General features: G+C 46.3%; 1 protein-coding gene and 1 long non-coding RNA gene across 4 annotated transcripts in view; one reads left to right on the top strand and one right to left on the bottom strand.

The window, feature by feature from the left end:
* Window positions 1-1,822, bottom strand: part of FHL2 (four and a half LIM domains 2) — a 67,690-nt gene extending 65,868 nt beyond the window's left edge. The window contains exon 1 of one of the 2 annotated variants that reach the window (XM_038550886.1): window positions 1,682-1,822. The gene's annotated coding sequence lies outside the window, so the exon portion shown is untranslated. The remainder of the gene's footprint in view (window positions 1-1,681) is intronic. The other variant, XM_038550892.1, reaches the window with a different exon arrangement.
* The window catches only part of LOC111097692, a 36,368-nt gene extending 26,527 nt beyond the window's left edge, over window positions 1-9,841 (top strand). The window contains exons 1-2 of one of the 2 annotated variants that reach the window (XR_005365726.1): window positions 292-1,386; window positions 7,763-9,841. This is a non-coding gene — a long non-coding RNA (uncharacterized LOC111097692). Of the gene's footprint in view, window positions 1-291; window positions 1,387-7,762 lie in introns of those variants that run through there. The other variant, XR_005365725.1, reaches the window with a different exon arrangement.
* The last annotated feature ends 5,665 nt before the right edge of the window (window positions 9,842-15,506 follow it).

Genomic DNA, 15,506 nt, shown 5'->3' with positions numbered 1-15,506 from the left:
AGTAATGGAATTTTAAAGCAGTCAGAACTCACCTGATGAGCATTAGTTAGGTCATCTGCCTGATAGAGCCCTGTCATCCTCTAAAGGAAAGTAATGTTGGAATAAACAGTCCACTTTTTTTGTCCCATGTACCTTCCTAGTTCCTGTTCCCTTCTGTCTGTAAAGGTCTTCAGTTTTGTACACACTGCACAGCCCTTTTCTGTCTGCTGGGTGGGATACTGCCCAATTGATGAATCATTGAGTAAAACCAATAAGATCTTTATAATTTATTTGGTTGAAAAAAATTTTTTTTGACGGTGGGGAGAGGACAATTTAAACTCAGTTTCTTGGCCATCTATTTTAAATCTGAAGTATTTTAGACACCAGTAGACTATGTAGGTCCCTGTGTTAAGAGCTATCAGATTACAGAGAGAAATATGACGTGGCCTAGCCTCAGGATCTGGAACCAATGGAGAACTCCAGAAGCACTAAGTGGGATGAAGAAATCTAATAGTGCAAAATGCATTCAAAAACAGGCAAGATTGAGTGAGCAGTCAGGGAATATTTTAGGGGAAACTATGCAACTCTTCATGAAGGTTATACATTGAAGCATTTTCTTAATATCAGAAAAGGCCTCGAAAATGTAATTGTGTGAGTTGAGTAGCTGGCTACTGCTTTAAAGACAAAAACTCTCCTAAGATTGGATGGATCTCAAAATGTAATAGGTTTGATTACAGCACATCATGTTATAAACCTAGCAATAAAACAAAATTCAAATAGCATTCCTCAAGAAACAAATAAATAAAATAAAACCAGAACAAACCTATATAGAGCAAGTCCATGATAAAATAACATCAGCCAATAACGCAAGTGTTAATACTATCTTTTGACCTCAGAATTATTTTTAAAAAATGGCCTGGTAATATCTCTTTTTATTGGATTAGACCTGATAAGGTGCCTTGCATGGAGTATGACTAGAGGATGTTAACATGTATGACACCTATTATCAGAATATGCCATCTTATCAGTGTTAACATTATTACACAATTGGCCCAAGCATTACTCAATACTGTGCATTTGCTCACATCCTGCTCTAGAAATTAGTAAATTAGTAAAATGTGAATGCATTTCCTTTAAGCACACAACAGCTATCTGTACTTTGGAACCGTCAGCCGTAACAAGTCATCTTGTATAAACATACTTTCCCAGCCTAATCAGACTCCTCAGTAATTTGCCTCCTCACCCCAGGCCATCCGGAAATTCTGTCAAGGAGAAAAAGCTCCAGGGCACTGTGGTTTCCCCCCTCCCAATGTTTATTTTATACTTTTTTTTTTTTTCTTTTTTCTTTTACAAAAAGCTTCCTGGTGTTCAAAACTCCGTGTAGTTCCTGTTTCCCCGTCTGAGAGGGTAAGATGAACGGAGGGTTCCCTCCGTGTTCTTTCTACTCCCGGAGGCACCTGCCGTGGGTTTGGAGCAGCGGCCAGGGCCAGGTTCTGTTCCTTCCCCACAGCCCCGCAGCCCCGGGCAGGAGCTGGCTGCAGGCGGGGGCCCGCTGCCAGGCCACTGGGGCTGGGTTTGGGGTCTGCAGGTGCACAGTGCCAGAGAGCTCCCTCCCGGGGCAGGAGGCCGCACAGCTGGCAGCGAAGCCTGGGAGGACACAGGGCACAGGGAAGGAAGGGGCCCCGGGGAGGAGGAAGCTTACCTGTCCTGTCGTCTGCCCTCGGCGAGCCCAGGGGCCAGTGGGGAGGCAGGGCCCACGCTCGTGGGCTGCTCCTGCAACTGTGTGTGCAGCTGCTGGCCAGCTGCCGCCTCGTGTCAGCAGGGCTATAAATAAGGTGCTGTCCAGAGCCCAGAGATAAGAACCCAGCCCCTCGCTCCCGCGAGCCTTTTAAGGTATCCAAATTAAAGGAGCCTCGGCCCCCAGATGGGAAGGGGTGCCAGCTCCCCATTTGGCCTGCCCACCTCAAGGACACCCTGGGCCTTGCACACAGTCCAGCAACCCAAGGAGGAGTGAGAGGGGAAAGCCGAGCGCTGGGAGGGATCTCGCTTGGTCAGACAAGTGGTGGAGTCCCTGGGGGGCTGCAGGGGCTCGGATGCTGGGAGACCCCCCCACCCCGAGATCAGGGCCGGCGCTGTGGTACAGAAGGGGGAGGAAAGTCATCCAGGCCACACAGTGCCCTGGGGTGTGCTGTGGGTTGTCAGCGCTGCCTCTTGCTAGGAGCACACGGACCCTCTTCCCTGGCTTCAGGGGTATTGGTTTGGGTGAAAAAGATTCTAGGGGAGATTCTAAGGGATCGGCTTCATGCTGGGCACGTGGGAGGCCGGGAATGCAGTCTCCTTATAAAGGCCCTCTCTCCCCATTCCCACCCCCCACTCATGCATGATTGGGGGGATTCTTGGGCCACAAATCATTTTCTTTATAGAGCTAATGCAGAAATCTTATGGAGCTTTTTTATTTTTATTTTTTAAGATTTTATTTATTTATTCATGAGAGACACAGAAAGAGAGGCAGAGACACAAGCAGAGGGAGAAGCAGGCTCCCTGCAGGGAGCCCAATGTGGGACTCAGTCTGGGATCCCAGGATCATGCCCTGAGCCAAAGGCACCCAACCACTGAGCCACCCAGGGCTTTTAAAAAAACCATATGCTAGAAGAGGTCAGAGAGGACTAATCTGGGGTAGCAATAATTCCTGATTCACCCCTAAATTTCTTAATTCTGGGAGGCTTTTCAGCCATGGCTGGGGTCAGGTGAAGGACAACTGAGGTCAGCTGTTTGGCAGCAGCTGTCTGCCATATGACAGACATTCCACATCTGGGAATTTATCCTAAGGAAAGGATCGTGGATGTCAGCAGAGATACAGCTCCAGGGACATTTCTTGCAGGTTTTTTAATAATTGGGGAAAGTTGGAAACAACCAAAATGACTAACAACCGAGACTGGTAAAATGAGGAATAGTATAGCCATGAAGGAAACACTGCAACCTTTGGAAATGTCATAGAAGAATATTTAATAACATAGAAACAATATGATGACATGTTGGTAGTGAAAATGCAGGTCACTTTAAGGGAAACTTGGTGTATGTGTGAGAAGTTACTATTGCACATATGCTGAAAGGATAGGCATCCAATGAGGGAATGTGCTTATGGCAGGGTGATGAGATTATGGCTGATGTTTTTTCCTTGGCTTATATGACATCTCTAAAATGTACACAATGATCTTTTATTGCTTTTATAATAAAAACATTGATTTCACTTAAAACTTAAGTTTCTGGGGGCGCCTGGGTGACTCTGATTGAGCATCTGTCTTTGGCTCAGGTCATGATCCCAGGCTCCTGGGATAGAGCCCACATCGGGCTCCTGCAGGGACCCTACTTCTCCCTCTGCCTGTGTCTCTACTTCTCTCTCTCTGTGTGTCTCTCATGAATAAATAAATTTTTAAAATCTTTTAAAAAAATAATAAATAAATAAAACTTAAGTTTCTGAAAATCAGAAGAGAGTTTTCTGTATTTCTGCATTAATGGTCCCAAATTTGTTTTAGGATCACAGAATTCCTTGGGGTCTCTTCACTTTAGAAAGACCTATGTTGGAGTCAGCAGCCTTTTTTTTTTCATGCCAATACCAGCAATATGACGTAGAATGCTAATAGAGTCCCTGAATGCCCCTGTCAAGGCAAAGGTAAGTCAGGAAGAGAGAAAAAAAAAATGCATAGAGAGAAAGAGGAGTCCAAAACTAAGAAAATTTATGTACTAGAGGCAACAGAAAATGCCTATACACTCAGATCGCCTTTATCTAACCTAACATATCCTAATTTATACTCTGGCCAGGACATAACAAAGGCTCTATGTGTATTTAAAGAATATGTATGTCCTGAAGATGCCTTCCTTTTTGATTATATTTGACTTGGGCAATGACCTCCACCCCTGACCGTGTGATAGGGAAGCACCCACCACTGAGATGTGTAATTGGAAGAGGGGCTCCCCTCCCACTGGACTCCCAGGGTTACAGGTACAGAAAGACCCTAATGCTCTAATGGCTTCTCTTCCACGTGTAAACAGTAGAGGGGGGTCCCCTCCATGAATAGGACCTGGTGGATAGCCCGCAGTGGGGTAATCTCAAAGCTTTTGTGTTGAGTTGCTGTTCCAGGAATAGGCTCTGTATCACACACCACCCAGGGACAGAGCCTGGAGTCTGAGGCTGAGCAATGCTCTGGACTCTTCTTTGGATCTTTAGGTGCCAAAGCTTTTCTTGGATGGTCTCCCTAAAGCCTCATCTGTGTTAGCTCTAACCAGATCTCAGCTGGCATGTGTCCTGCAGACATCTGGTGAGAAGGGTAGCTTCACCTCGGGTCAGCCCCTGTATGGGGCACAGGTTCCCTACACAGGGGAAGAGGCCAGTGCAGGAAGGGCTGGAGGGGCTTCCTCTTGGAGAAAGCCGCGCCTGGGGCAAGGCACGGGAGTCAAGGCTGGTGTATGGGCTCAGCAGCCCAGGGGCTCTCCCTTGAACTCCAGTGAGAGCTGTTGGAAGCATCCCCTGTGCTGTTCTCCCTCCTCCGCGCTGACTCACTACCCCCCCTTCAGAGGGGTACGCTGCAGGCACACAGCCTTGGGGTGGGTGGGACATGACGCACCATGCCTGCTGACAGTCACCCCCGGAGCAGGCATGTGTGGGAGGGAACAGCATCTGCTTTGGTGGCTGTGACCCACAATCCGGGCTGTGGTCAGGACTAGATGTGACATGCCGTATGGGATGTGGATGTGGCACTGGCTTCTCTTCCACAATATCACAGAGAAAAGGCTGACAAGTTTTCTTGAACCTGTTTCCCAAGGGACATGTAGGTCTGGAACAGACATTTCAATTCAATTCAGCAAATAGGCATTGAGTTGACCCCAGAACCCAGAAACTGGTAGGCACAGGATAGCAAGAAGACGGAGACCCCCAGATAACCTGTGAGCTCTAGGAGCTTGTCCCTGGCCACCAGCCTTGTTGAGGGCACCCCACCAGTGCCGGCATCTCAGCTCCCAGGCCCATCACAAGGCTTTTGCCCACGGGGTCATGAAATCTCATTCATCCATCAGTATTATTCATTTAAAAAAAATTCGCTGAGGTTCTTTCATGTTGCAAACACCATGGCTAGATCCTGGAGCCTCAGCTCTGAACAAAATAGAAGAACCTCACATCGAGGAGCTGACAGTCTGTGTGTTGTACTCACAACATTGTGCGAGCCTAAGCCCCTGACCTTGAATCTGGAGCATCTTGCCCTCCCTGTCACTGTAGATGCCATTTACTATTGCTGCCTCACAGTCATCACTGTCACCAGTGCTTCTTGCTTTGCATTGGACAAGCTTAATCTCTCTGTGAAGCTGATTCTGCTACTCTTGGCACCTACCACCCTCCCTGGGATGGGAAGGCACAGGGAGTCTCTGCACCTGCCCCTAGCCTGAGGGAGCTAGTCTCTTTCACCCCACACAGATTTTTTCCCCTGTTGGATTAGTAGATTCTGTGACAGAGGAAGATGAGCTACTCAGGGAGCCAGAGAAGGAAGAGTAGATCAGGAGTAGATCAGCTCTGAGTGCTGAGGCCAGAAATCTGGAGAGAACAGTTTCCAGAAGGAAGATAGAACAGAATCAACTCTTGTAGGCTGGGAAGAGCAAGGGGGAAGCGGAGCCTGTTTTTCTGTACTGAGAAGTCCTCAGACGCAGAGGCAGCGTGTGTCCGGGTGCACCAGACGGTGCTTTATGACATGTGCTGCCTCCGCAGTGTTTATCCACAGAAGCTGAGACGACGAGCCTGATACTTGCTTCCGTGTCCTTGTTTTCAAATGAATACCTTTTGTGATCTAACTACTCCATTTGCTATCACAGAAATCTCTACATAAACATTCCCTCTGCACTTCCCCGAGTCATAAACAGGCAAGAAGGGCTGAAGAAATGTCCCATAGTGTAAATATGTCTGCAAACAGCTCTGGAAAGTTTCAACCTGTAAAATAGCATCACCATTTGTTGGTGTGATAGACTCCAGGCCTGTCTTCTTTTTTGAACTTGACTTACACTGAATGAGTTTGGGTGTTGAAAGAAACCAAGTTATCCAGTCAGGAAGCTAACTCCGTAATGACCGGGGTCTCAGGGTCCTGTTAGCTAGCACATGTGCAAGAAGAAAGCACGTGGGGGCCCTAGAACCAGCCTGAGTTTTCCTCAGCTAAGATCCCCTGGATCCAACACATCACTCTGCTTCAAGACACATGACAAAAATACACAAAAAATGCAGCATAACAGTATGCCAGCAGGTTGGCATTGCCCCTGCCTTTCAGTTTCTTTCTCTCCCTCAAATTCCTATCAGATCTGCTCTTGGAATCTTTATTCCATGGTTCACATTGTTAGTAACAGCTTGGTGACTCTGCCTAAAGTAACTTGTGCTCCATAGGAATCAACATTTTCGATCGAAGGGACAAAACTTTAACCAGTGACATGTCGAGCCTTCCTTCGAAGTAGATGGAAGGAGAATTTGGGTACCTCCCTAGCCCCTGCATCCACACAAGAAGCCACTCCCAGATGTGTTCCATCTGTTGCTGCAGATAATGGGCTATAATCTGGTCAGCAAGCCTATAATTCTAGAACCATTTACAAGTACCATGTGGTGGAACCATTGGAAAAACCTTACCCTCCTTGTCCCACCCCCAGAGGGGTAATGCCAAGGGACATCTTCTGTTGGTCCTCTCACCCTTTGCTCCGTGCCCAGGTGGCTGATGTGGACAAGCATCAAAGGGTTTCTTTGTTCTATGGCTTTTGCTTGGGGTTAGCCAATAGAAGGAATCAGCAAGAGATCAGAAGACAGGACAGTGAAGCCAGGTCCTTGGTGCTTGGATCTTCTCTGTAGGGAGGCTGCAGGTTAGTGGTCTCCCTCTGGGCAAGGCCATGGCACCAGTTAGGGCCCCCTCTCTGGGCTCTAGTAGCAGTTCCTTCTCCTTGACCTAAAGATGAAGGGCATAATGACTTCCTAAAGTTGCCAGCTCCAGGGTTCTGTACGTCCCTCATTGGTTCTCTAAGTGCTGCTCATACTTTTGTAAATAATTCTCTTGTTAAGACTCTCCTCCAATTACCTGGGTTGGGGTAGCATCTCTGTCCTGCCCAGGCTCTGACTAAGGGCAAAGGTCTTTGGAAGCCTTTAAAGTCAGAGAATTGCTTCCATATTCCACCCTTAGCCCTCACCCAACACCCAACGGAGCCGTGAATGAAAAGGAGGGGTGTCGGTTCTCTGAGGGGTAGGGAACCTCTGTGCTGCTGCCACCAATGTGGCCGAGAGATTGCCTTGGATGATGGGATGGTCACATGCCCTCTAGATTCTGGTGTCACGAGGGTCAGAAGACAACCCTGTAATGCCAGGGGAGGAACTTTCTTCCATGCTGGTGACAGTGGGTACCCAGCATCCTAATGAAGCTGTTTTTAGGGGAGTTCAAGCAATATTTCCTGTAACCTGCCTTTCTAGACTGAGATACACACATGCTTTAATAACAACACACCTGCCATTTATTGAGCCCTTATGATGTGTGAGACCCTGTCTGGGGCGGGGAGATGACAGCTGGCATGTGATAGAAACAAGGCAGGTAACACATGGCCTTGAAACCCACATCTACTGATTGCAAATGCCATGCTATCTGTCCCTTTCTCTCGGTGGACATGTGGAACAGACATAATTTTTGTGGTAAACTACTCTTTGGGAAAGCTTGGGGTTAATGTTCAATGTTATTATTATACAGTTATTCTGCTCTGTTTATTCTTCTTCCTACAGAGGCAGAGGTGGGGACCTCGAAGCTATGGGAGTCTGAGAGTCTGGAGGCAGATCCAGCTTGTCCCCAAAGACAGGGGCTTCCAAGAGCTGGAGGCTGGCCAGGTCACAGGCAGTACACAAGTTGCTGGAAATGTTCTGTTTTCTTGAGTGCCGGTGCTTTCCTCCAGGAACTGACATCCTAACGCCTGATGAGTGGGCGGAAGAGGCAGAGGGGAGACACAACAGACCGTCAGCCAACCTGCCCTTCCGAGGATGGACACCTCCCACCACTGAGCAAGGCTACGCTTCAGGGGCGCTCACTCGTAAAAATGGAAACTAAACAGCACGAAGGAAGTGAGGAAGAGAATCATTTCTCTTGTTTCCCACACCATCAGGTGAGAGGCCTTCCTCGTTCCTTTCCCAGGTGACTCAGGTGCTATTAGTGTATTAATGCAGCCCGTCACCCTATCTGCGCCCAGCTCTCCCAGCCTAGATCCACTGACTTGGGCCTGATTTCCTTAGGATCCAAGGTAATGTCACCTATTTCCAAAGACCCAAGTGTCCAACCAATTGTAAAGCAAGACTGTTTTATGAGTCACTCATAGCGTGATGACCCTCATGATGCTTTGACTCATATTGACTCATATTGGACTTCCAAAGGTTATTTTGAAATGTACCCAATGCTCTGACTTATGGGTAAAGTTCCGCAGGGAAAACCACATGGTAAATATGTATTTTTTATCTTAATTTTTAATGTAGTAAAATATATATAACATGAAATTTATTTACCATTTTAACCATTTTAAATGTGGACAATTCTCACAATGTTGTGCAAGCATCACCACCATTTACCTCTGGAACTTTTGGCCTTTCCAAACTGAAACTCTGTGCCTGCAGAGTAGTGACCCCACTCCCACCCCGTGCTCCCGTCTGCCGACCCTGGCCACTACTGTTCTTTCCGTCTCTGAATTTGAAGACACTTGGGACCTTATGCAAACAGAATACTATAGGATTTGTTCTCTTGTGACAGCCTAGAAGGAAGAAAGGGTTTTTTTCTCCTTTATATCTTCACAACACTTCACTTTGACACCAAATGTGTGGGGTTTTCTTCACACCAACCAGTTCTCCAATTCTCTGGGACACCAACAATTGTGACAACTGCCCCGCAATCCAATTCAGTTCTGACACTGTACACCTGGAGTTAATGCCAGATCCCATAGGTTAAGGGCTCATTCCCACCAGACTGTCCTTATGTAAGATGCCAATCACTAGGCTGGGCCTTCCTTCTGACTTCCAACCAATAGGCTATAAATCAGATTCCTATGCACTTCTCCTTGGGCCCTACAATTTGCTAGAATAGCTCACAGAACTCAAGAAAACACTTTATGTTCACACTTTTCTTATAAAGGATTCAACTCAGGAACAGCCAGATGGGAGAGATGCATAGGGCAGAGTATATGGCAAGGGGCACAGATCTTCATGTGCTCCTGCTCCAGGGGCATCACCCTCCAAGTACCTCCATGTGTACCTCAACCCAGAAGCTCTCCGAACTGCAACCTTTTGGGACTTTTCTGGAGGCTTTGTTATGTAAACACAACTGATTAAATCACTGACCATAGGGACTTAGGTCCAGACTCCTTCTCTCCTCCTTAGAGGTTGGGGATTGGGGCTAAACCCATGGTGGGTTCCCCTGGCAACCAGTTCCCCTCCATCAGCCTTAGGGACTTTCCAAAAGCCACCTCTTCAACTTGAATTCAGGTGTGGTTGAAAGGGGTGGTTATGAATAACAGAAGATGCTTCAGAGGAGCTATTTCAGGAACTGAGGATGAAAACCAATTATAACAAAAGATGCTCCTTTTGCCCTTAGAAATTCCAAGGGTTTTAGGAAACAAAGAGCTGGGGACAAACACACTGGCTTATTTTGTGTAGCATAATGTCTTCAAGGTTCATCTTTGTCCTTCTCCTTCTTAAGGCTGAATAATATTTCATTGTATGCGCAGAGGACTTTTTGTTTACCCACTCACTGGTGGATGGATACTTGGGTGGACACTTGGTTGGACACTTGGCTGGCACAAAGTAAATATTTGCTTTCTTCATTAAGTCATCTCATACTTTATTTATTTATTTATTTATTTGTTTGTTTGTTTATTTGTTTATTTGTTTATTTAAGAAGGAGAGGGGGAGGGAGAATCTCAAGCAGACTCCCTGCTGAGCATGGAACCCGCTGTGGAGCCTTATCTTAGGGTCCTGAGATTGTGACCTGAGCTGAAACCAAGAGGCAGGTGCTTAACTGAGCCACTCAGGCGCTCTGATCTCATAGGCTTTAGAATAAGCATGTCTCAATATAATTTAAGAATCGGAGGAGGGGATCCCTGGGTGGCGCAGCGCTTTAGCACCTGCCTTTGGCTCAGGGCGCGATTCTGGAGACCCGGGATCGAATCCCACGTCGGGCATCCCGGTGCATGGAGCCTGCTTCTCCCTCTGCTTCTCCCTCTGCTTCTCCCTCTGCTTCTCCCTCTGCTTATGTCTCTGCCTCTGTGTGTGTGTGTGTGTGTGATTATCGTAAATTAAAAAAAAAAAAATGCTAGCTTTAAAAAAAAAAAGAATCGGAGGAGGTCAGGCCTTTGTAGCTCAGTTAGGACAAATGTCAGAAGAGCTAGTGTTTCCTGAATATTTCTCAACTTTAAAATCTCCAAGACCAGTCAGGGGACCTAAACCAGTTTGTTGACAGATCTACCGTGAGGGGAATTATCTCTGAGACCTGGCCTAGGTAAGCACTCCGTAAGGGGAGAGGAGACGAGTTTTTCAGTCCCACAGACACGGAGGGTTGAAACCTAGCGGGCCCAGTGGCAGCGCCCGGGAGGAGCACTGGCCACGCTCCGGGAGCTTGCAGGGGCCCCAGGGCCACAGCCGGGCAGAGTGGGGAGGCTGGATGCCCCAGGCCCGCTCCTCACCCTGCGCCCCCCGCCCTGCTCTGCAGCACCAGGGCCACGATGCTCTCGCTCGCTCTGCAGGGGCCTTTCCAGGCTCTGCGGAGGGGCTTCCAGGGCTGGGCTGGGGCTGGGGGAGCCGGCTGCGGGAAGGGAGGGCGGGCACGTCTCCCCTTTGCCTATGGCAGGTCTCAGGCAGCAGCTGCATCTCTTGCTCCGTGTCCCCGGGTCCCCTGGGGTCCCCTGGGGTCCCCTGGGGTCCCCAGCCCCTGAGTGCTGCCTCCCACTGAGGCCCACGGAGGCCTCCTCCTCCTCGTCCTTCAGTCGCTGCTGCTCTGGCGCCCTCTGCATTACATTCCCTCTGCTGAAATTACTTAATGTAGATTCTGTTTTCCTAGTTAGACCTTTTAAACTGTTTTTAGGAGGACACAGATTTTATGCTAACTGAAGTCTCATTATATACAAATGTCTGGATAAATTAACTAAAAATGTATCCCAGTCCTCTGAGCTGACCTAATTTATCTTTTCTTGTTTAAGTGAGCTCCCCGCCCTCCAAGAGCAGGAGAGAGAGGCTTCCAGAAGGCCAGTTCCTCCCTTAGCCCTAATCAGTGACTAGTATGTTGCAGGCAGGATTAGCTAAACGTTATCTCAAATTAGGGAGGAACCGGGAGGTGGGACCACAATGTGCTGAGCACAAGCTAATGTCCAGATACAATCTGGATGGAGCAAGAGTATGTTTAATTGAAAAAGGCTACTCAGGTGGTTCTGGTGAATTTTTGCTTCCACATCTGACTTCTCCACCTGAGAACTACTCTCAAAGGCATTTTAAACAATCCCCGCGGGATCCCTGGGTGGCACAGCGGTTTAGCGCCTGCCTTTGGCCCAGGGCGCGATCCTGGAGACCCGGGATCGAATCCCACGTCGGGCTCCTGGTGCATGGAGCCTGCTTCTCCCTATGTCTCTGCCTCTCTCTCTCTCTCTCTCTCTCTCTCTCTGTGTGACTATCATGAAAAAAAAAATCCCTGCTTTAGAAACAACTCGAGAGCAGAATTCCTTGTGTTCCTTTATCTTGACCTGCCATAGGTACATTATTAAAGCCTTACTCCAGGGCAGCCCCGGTGGCGCAGCGGTTTGGCGCCGCCTGCAGCCCGGGGCATGATCCTGGAGACCCGGGGTCGAATCCCACATCGGGCTCCCTGCATGGAGCCTGCTTCTCCCTCTGCCTGTGTCTCTGCCTCTCTCTCTGTGTTGCTCATGAATAAATAAATAAAATATTAAAAAAAAAAAAAAAAAAAGCCTTACTCCATCTAACAGTAATGTACTTTGAGAGTTTTGTTCCTTTGGTCATTCATTCATTCATTCCTTGAAGGCATTCTGTTCAGATTGCCTTGTAAGTAAGTGCAAGGAGCTACGTTATGACCACCCTCAGTATTCATTTCACACAGTGGCTTCTCCTTAGTTTATAAAACCTCTGTTTTTTGCCACATTAAGGAGACAGTTCCAGATGAAATCCATGTCTAGTGGTTTGTTCCTGACCTCCTCTGATTGACTTTTGACCACCTCGTTTTATCTTTATTCACTCTTTAGTTTCGGTGGAGTACAATTAAAAGTTGAGTCTGGTACTGTTTGGAAACTATTGTCTCATGTAGCTGAAACTGTTAACGAAGAAACAGACAGCTTGAAGCTAGCAGCTTTAGTCTCAGGAGGGCTAACCTTTCAGACTGTCGTCACGGATATTAGCTTGTGCTCAGCACATTTGCACAGTTCAAGACATGTGGACCCAAGTGAGGAAGAAGTCTTGGCAGCACAACTCAACAGCTGTCGCTGTGATAACTGGTGTTTATTTTCTGTGACCATGTCGGAGTCACTCTTGGCACCTGTGACCCCAGGCTCTGGCACCAGCCTGGCCAAGTGCTGATGGCGAGCTTCTAGAACTATGGCAAGAGGAATAGGTTTATTTTGATCTGCTTAGCACTATGAAGAGAATTTACGAACCGGAGCAGAGATTGGTTCAAGAAGCAAAGAATAGAATGGGTGGTGAGGTACCGAGTAAAGCAGAATTTCTGAATTTGGAAGCTGGATGTCCAATTAATTGTCAGGTGCTAAAACTCATCCAGTGGATTCTTCATACTATTGAGATAAGGGAAAACATGAGAAATTGAGACTGTAAAATAAAACATTGAGTGGCCGAAAATACCATATCCAGAGGTTGAAAGGTAAGCACAAAATGAGGAAATATTTACAATTGATATGATAAAGTATTAATATCCTTAAAATAGATTTTGTATAGATTAGTATAATAAAGGTTAACAATCCAATAGAGAGCAGATCAACTTCATAAGGTTGGTAACTGACCACGCAACAACAAAGGAAGAGCCGATGGCATTATTAAAATGTGCCTGACCTCACTCGTCATAAAAGAAATGCAAATACAACTACAATTGAGACGGCACATTTTTCTATCAGAATGGGAAAAATCCAAAGTTGGCATTACTCTGGGTGCCTGACTGGCTCAGTCAGTAGAGCATGCAACTCTTAATGTCAGGGTTGTGAGTTCGAGCCCTATGTTGGGCATATTTTTCTTAAAAATAAAATCTTTTTAAAAAAATGTTGGCATTACTCAACATCTATGGCACCACAATGAAATGACAACCTCTCCACATTGTGTGTGGGAGTATAAATCAGGTCAGAGTTTTGGAAAGCAGTTTAACAATGTTAACATTTAACACAAGCATGCCATTTGATGTAGATACTCCTTTTCTAGAACTGTGTTCTAAGGAGATGTTTGATAATTTTGAAAAGATTTAGATGCAAGGATTTTCATCATAGGCTTACCCACAGTATAAAAAATGGAACAACCTAAAAGCTCATCTAGAGTTTTACCAAAATGAGTTACTACACATTAACAATATAATACCTTGAACACAATTCAGTTCTTAAGATGAAATAGAGCTATGTATATTGACTGACCAAAATATCTACAACATATGTTAAGTAAAAGAAAGCATATTATAAAATAGCATGAAAAGCATGATTCTGATATGAGATAGCGCATTATGTGCTGTGTGTTTACACATGTCCAGTGGAGACAGCTGTCCAGAGATGGGTCCAGTACAATGTGAACATTAAATCCAGTGGGTTTTCTGTAACGGATGGAAAATTGGGTAGTTTTTAATTTTATGCTTTATAGTTTCCTGCATTATGATTTTTCATAGAGCACATATGATTTTTGACCAGAAAAAAAGGAAAATTATTTTAATAAAATAAATCCTCTTAGAGATTCAGTGGCTGAACTAGAACATAAACTGTACTACCTGGATTCTCTGTCCAATCTTTCCCTCACATTCTTGTGCTGCTGCTTTACCTTACATCAATAATCCAAAATCTTAGGTCCTGCCTCTGAGTGGTTAGTATGGTGGGTGACAAGGGATGGTACACCAGAAACTTCTGGGGCTCCCATACTGAAAAATAGGATGGTTGCCGGGGTCCCTCTCCATCAGTTTGTGGAAAACTTCCCATCCTCTTCTGAACACGGCCATGTCAACAATGACGACAATGACAAAAGGCATGTGCCATCCAAGTGTACACATCATTCATTTCCAGCTCAAAACTCTGTTTTCACAGAAGTAGCAAGCTAATACGGGAGGGTGTGGCCATCTTCCTCGACATCAGCCAAAAAACTGGTTACAATCATGTTGCCCAGCATCCAGTTTTCCCTTAATGATCCATGTTCAAGCTTCCAGATGCCCGTATTTTAAAAACTCAATCTTTTTTTTTTTTTTAAGATTTTGTTTATTTATTCATGAGAGACATGCAGAGAGAGAGGCAGAGACACAGGAAGAGGGTGTAGAAGCAGGCTCCATACAGGAGCCCGATGTGGGACTCGATCCCGGAACTCCAGGATCACATCCTGAGCCGAAGGCAGACACTCAACTGCTGAGCCACCCAGGTGTCCCAAAACTCAATCTTTTTTTAATGACTTTTATCTCTCTTGATGAAAATTCTCAATTGTTATATTCTGCTTCATGTGGCAACCTTGCCGTGTCTGATTCCAGTTCTAAGGAGCCTTTTTTGAATTGTAGCAGCTTCAATTCCCAAAGACAGAATTCACCACCATTTGTGTGGGAGTGATGCTCAAAGAATTGCACAGCTAACGGTAATGGCTGCTCAACTAAGATAGGAGTGTGTCCAGAGGCTCCTGCCATGCTAGATGCTGGGTCCCCAGGTGACTGGATAATGTGGCAGTCAGGAGGTTCCTGGGGAGCACCTAGGCTTCTGAAGGCAGTAGGGGACACTTGGGGAACTAGAAAAGTTGCTGCCACCAATGGATAAGGAATTTCAATATTTGAACACCCAGGTGGTATGCCTTGATTTTGTGTTTGGATGCTGTTTTCTCTCTTCCTGTCATAATTGTACTGTCACCAAGCTGCATTTCAATAATGACAACTTTTTTTAAATTTTATTTATCTGAGAGAGAGACGAGAGAGGGAGAGAGAGAAGGCAAGAGCATGAGTGAGAGGGGCAGAGGAAGACAGGGAGAGAGAATCCCAAGCAGACACTCCGCCAGAGAGTCTGATGTGGGGCTCAATCATAAGATCAGGACCTGAGCTAAAACAAAGAGTCAGATGATTAATCAACTGCTCCACCTAGGCACCCTGAAAACTATATTTCTAATTCAGATTTCTCACTGAGTACTCCATGGAGGATCTAGTCAAATAGAACCAGTATTTCAGAGAGTGTGGGTCAAATGGGTCCCAGCAACTTGGATCATTAATTGCAAACTTGAAACCACTCCTCTAATTATAGTCACTAATCTAAACACACAATATATTTGT

The sequence above is a fragment of the Canis lupus genome, chromosome 10, assembly GCF_011100685.1.
Source record: "Canis lupus familiaris isolate Mischka breed German Shepherd chromosome 10, alternate assembly UU_Cfam_GSD_1.0, whole genome shotgun sequence".
NCBI lineage: Eukaryota > Metazoa > Chordata > Mammalia > Carnivora > Canidae > Canis > Canis lupus.
Note: the sequence above shows the minus strand (reverse complement) of the source record. Positions and strands in the feature narration are given on the sequence as shown.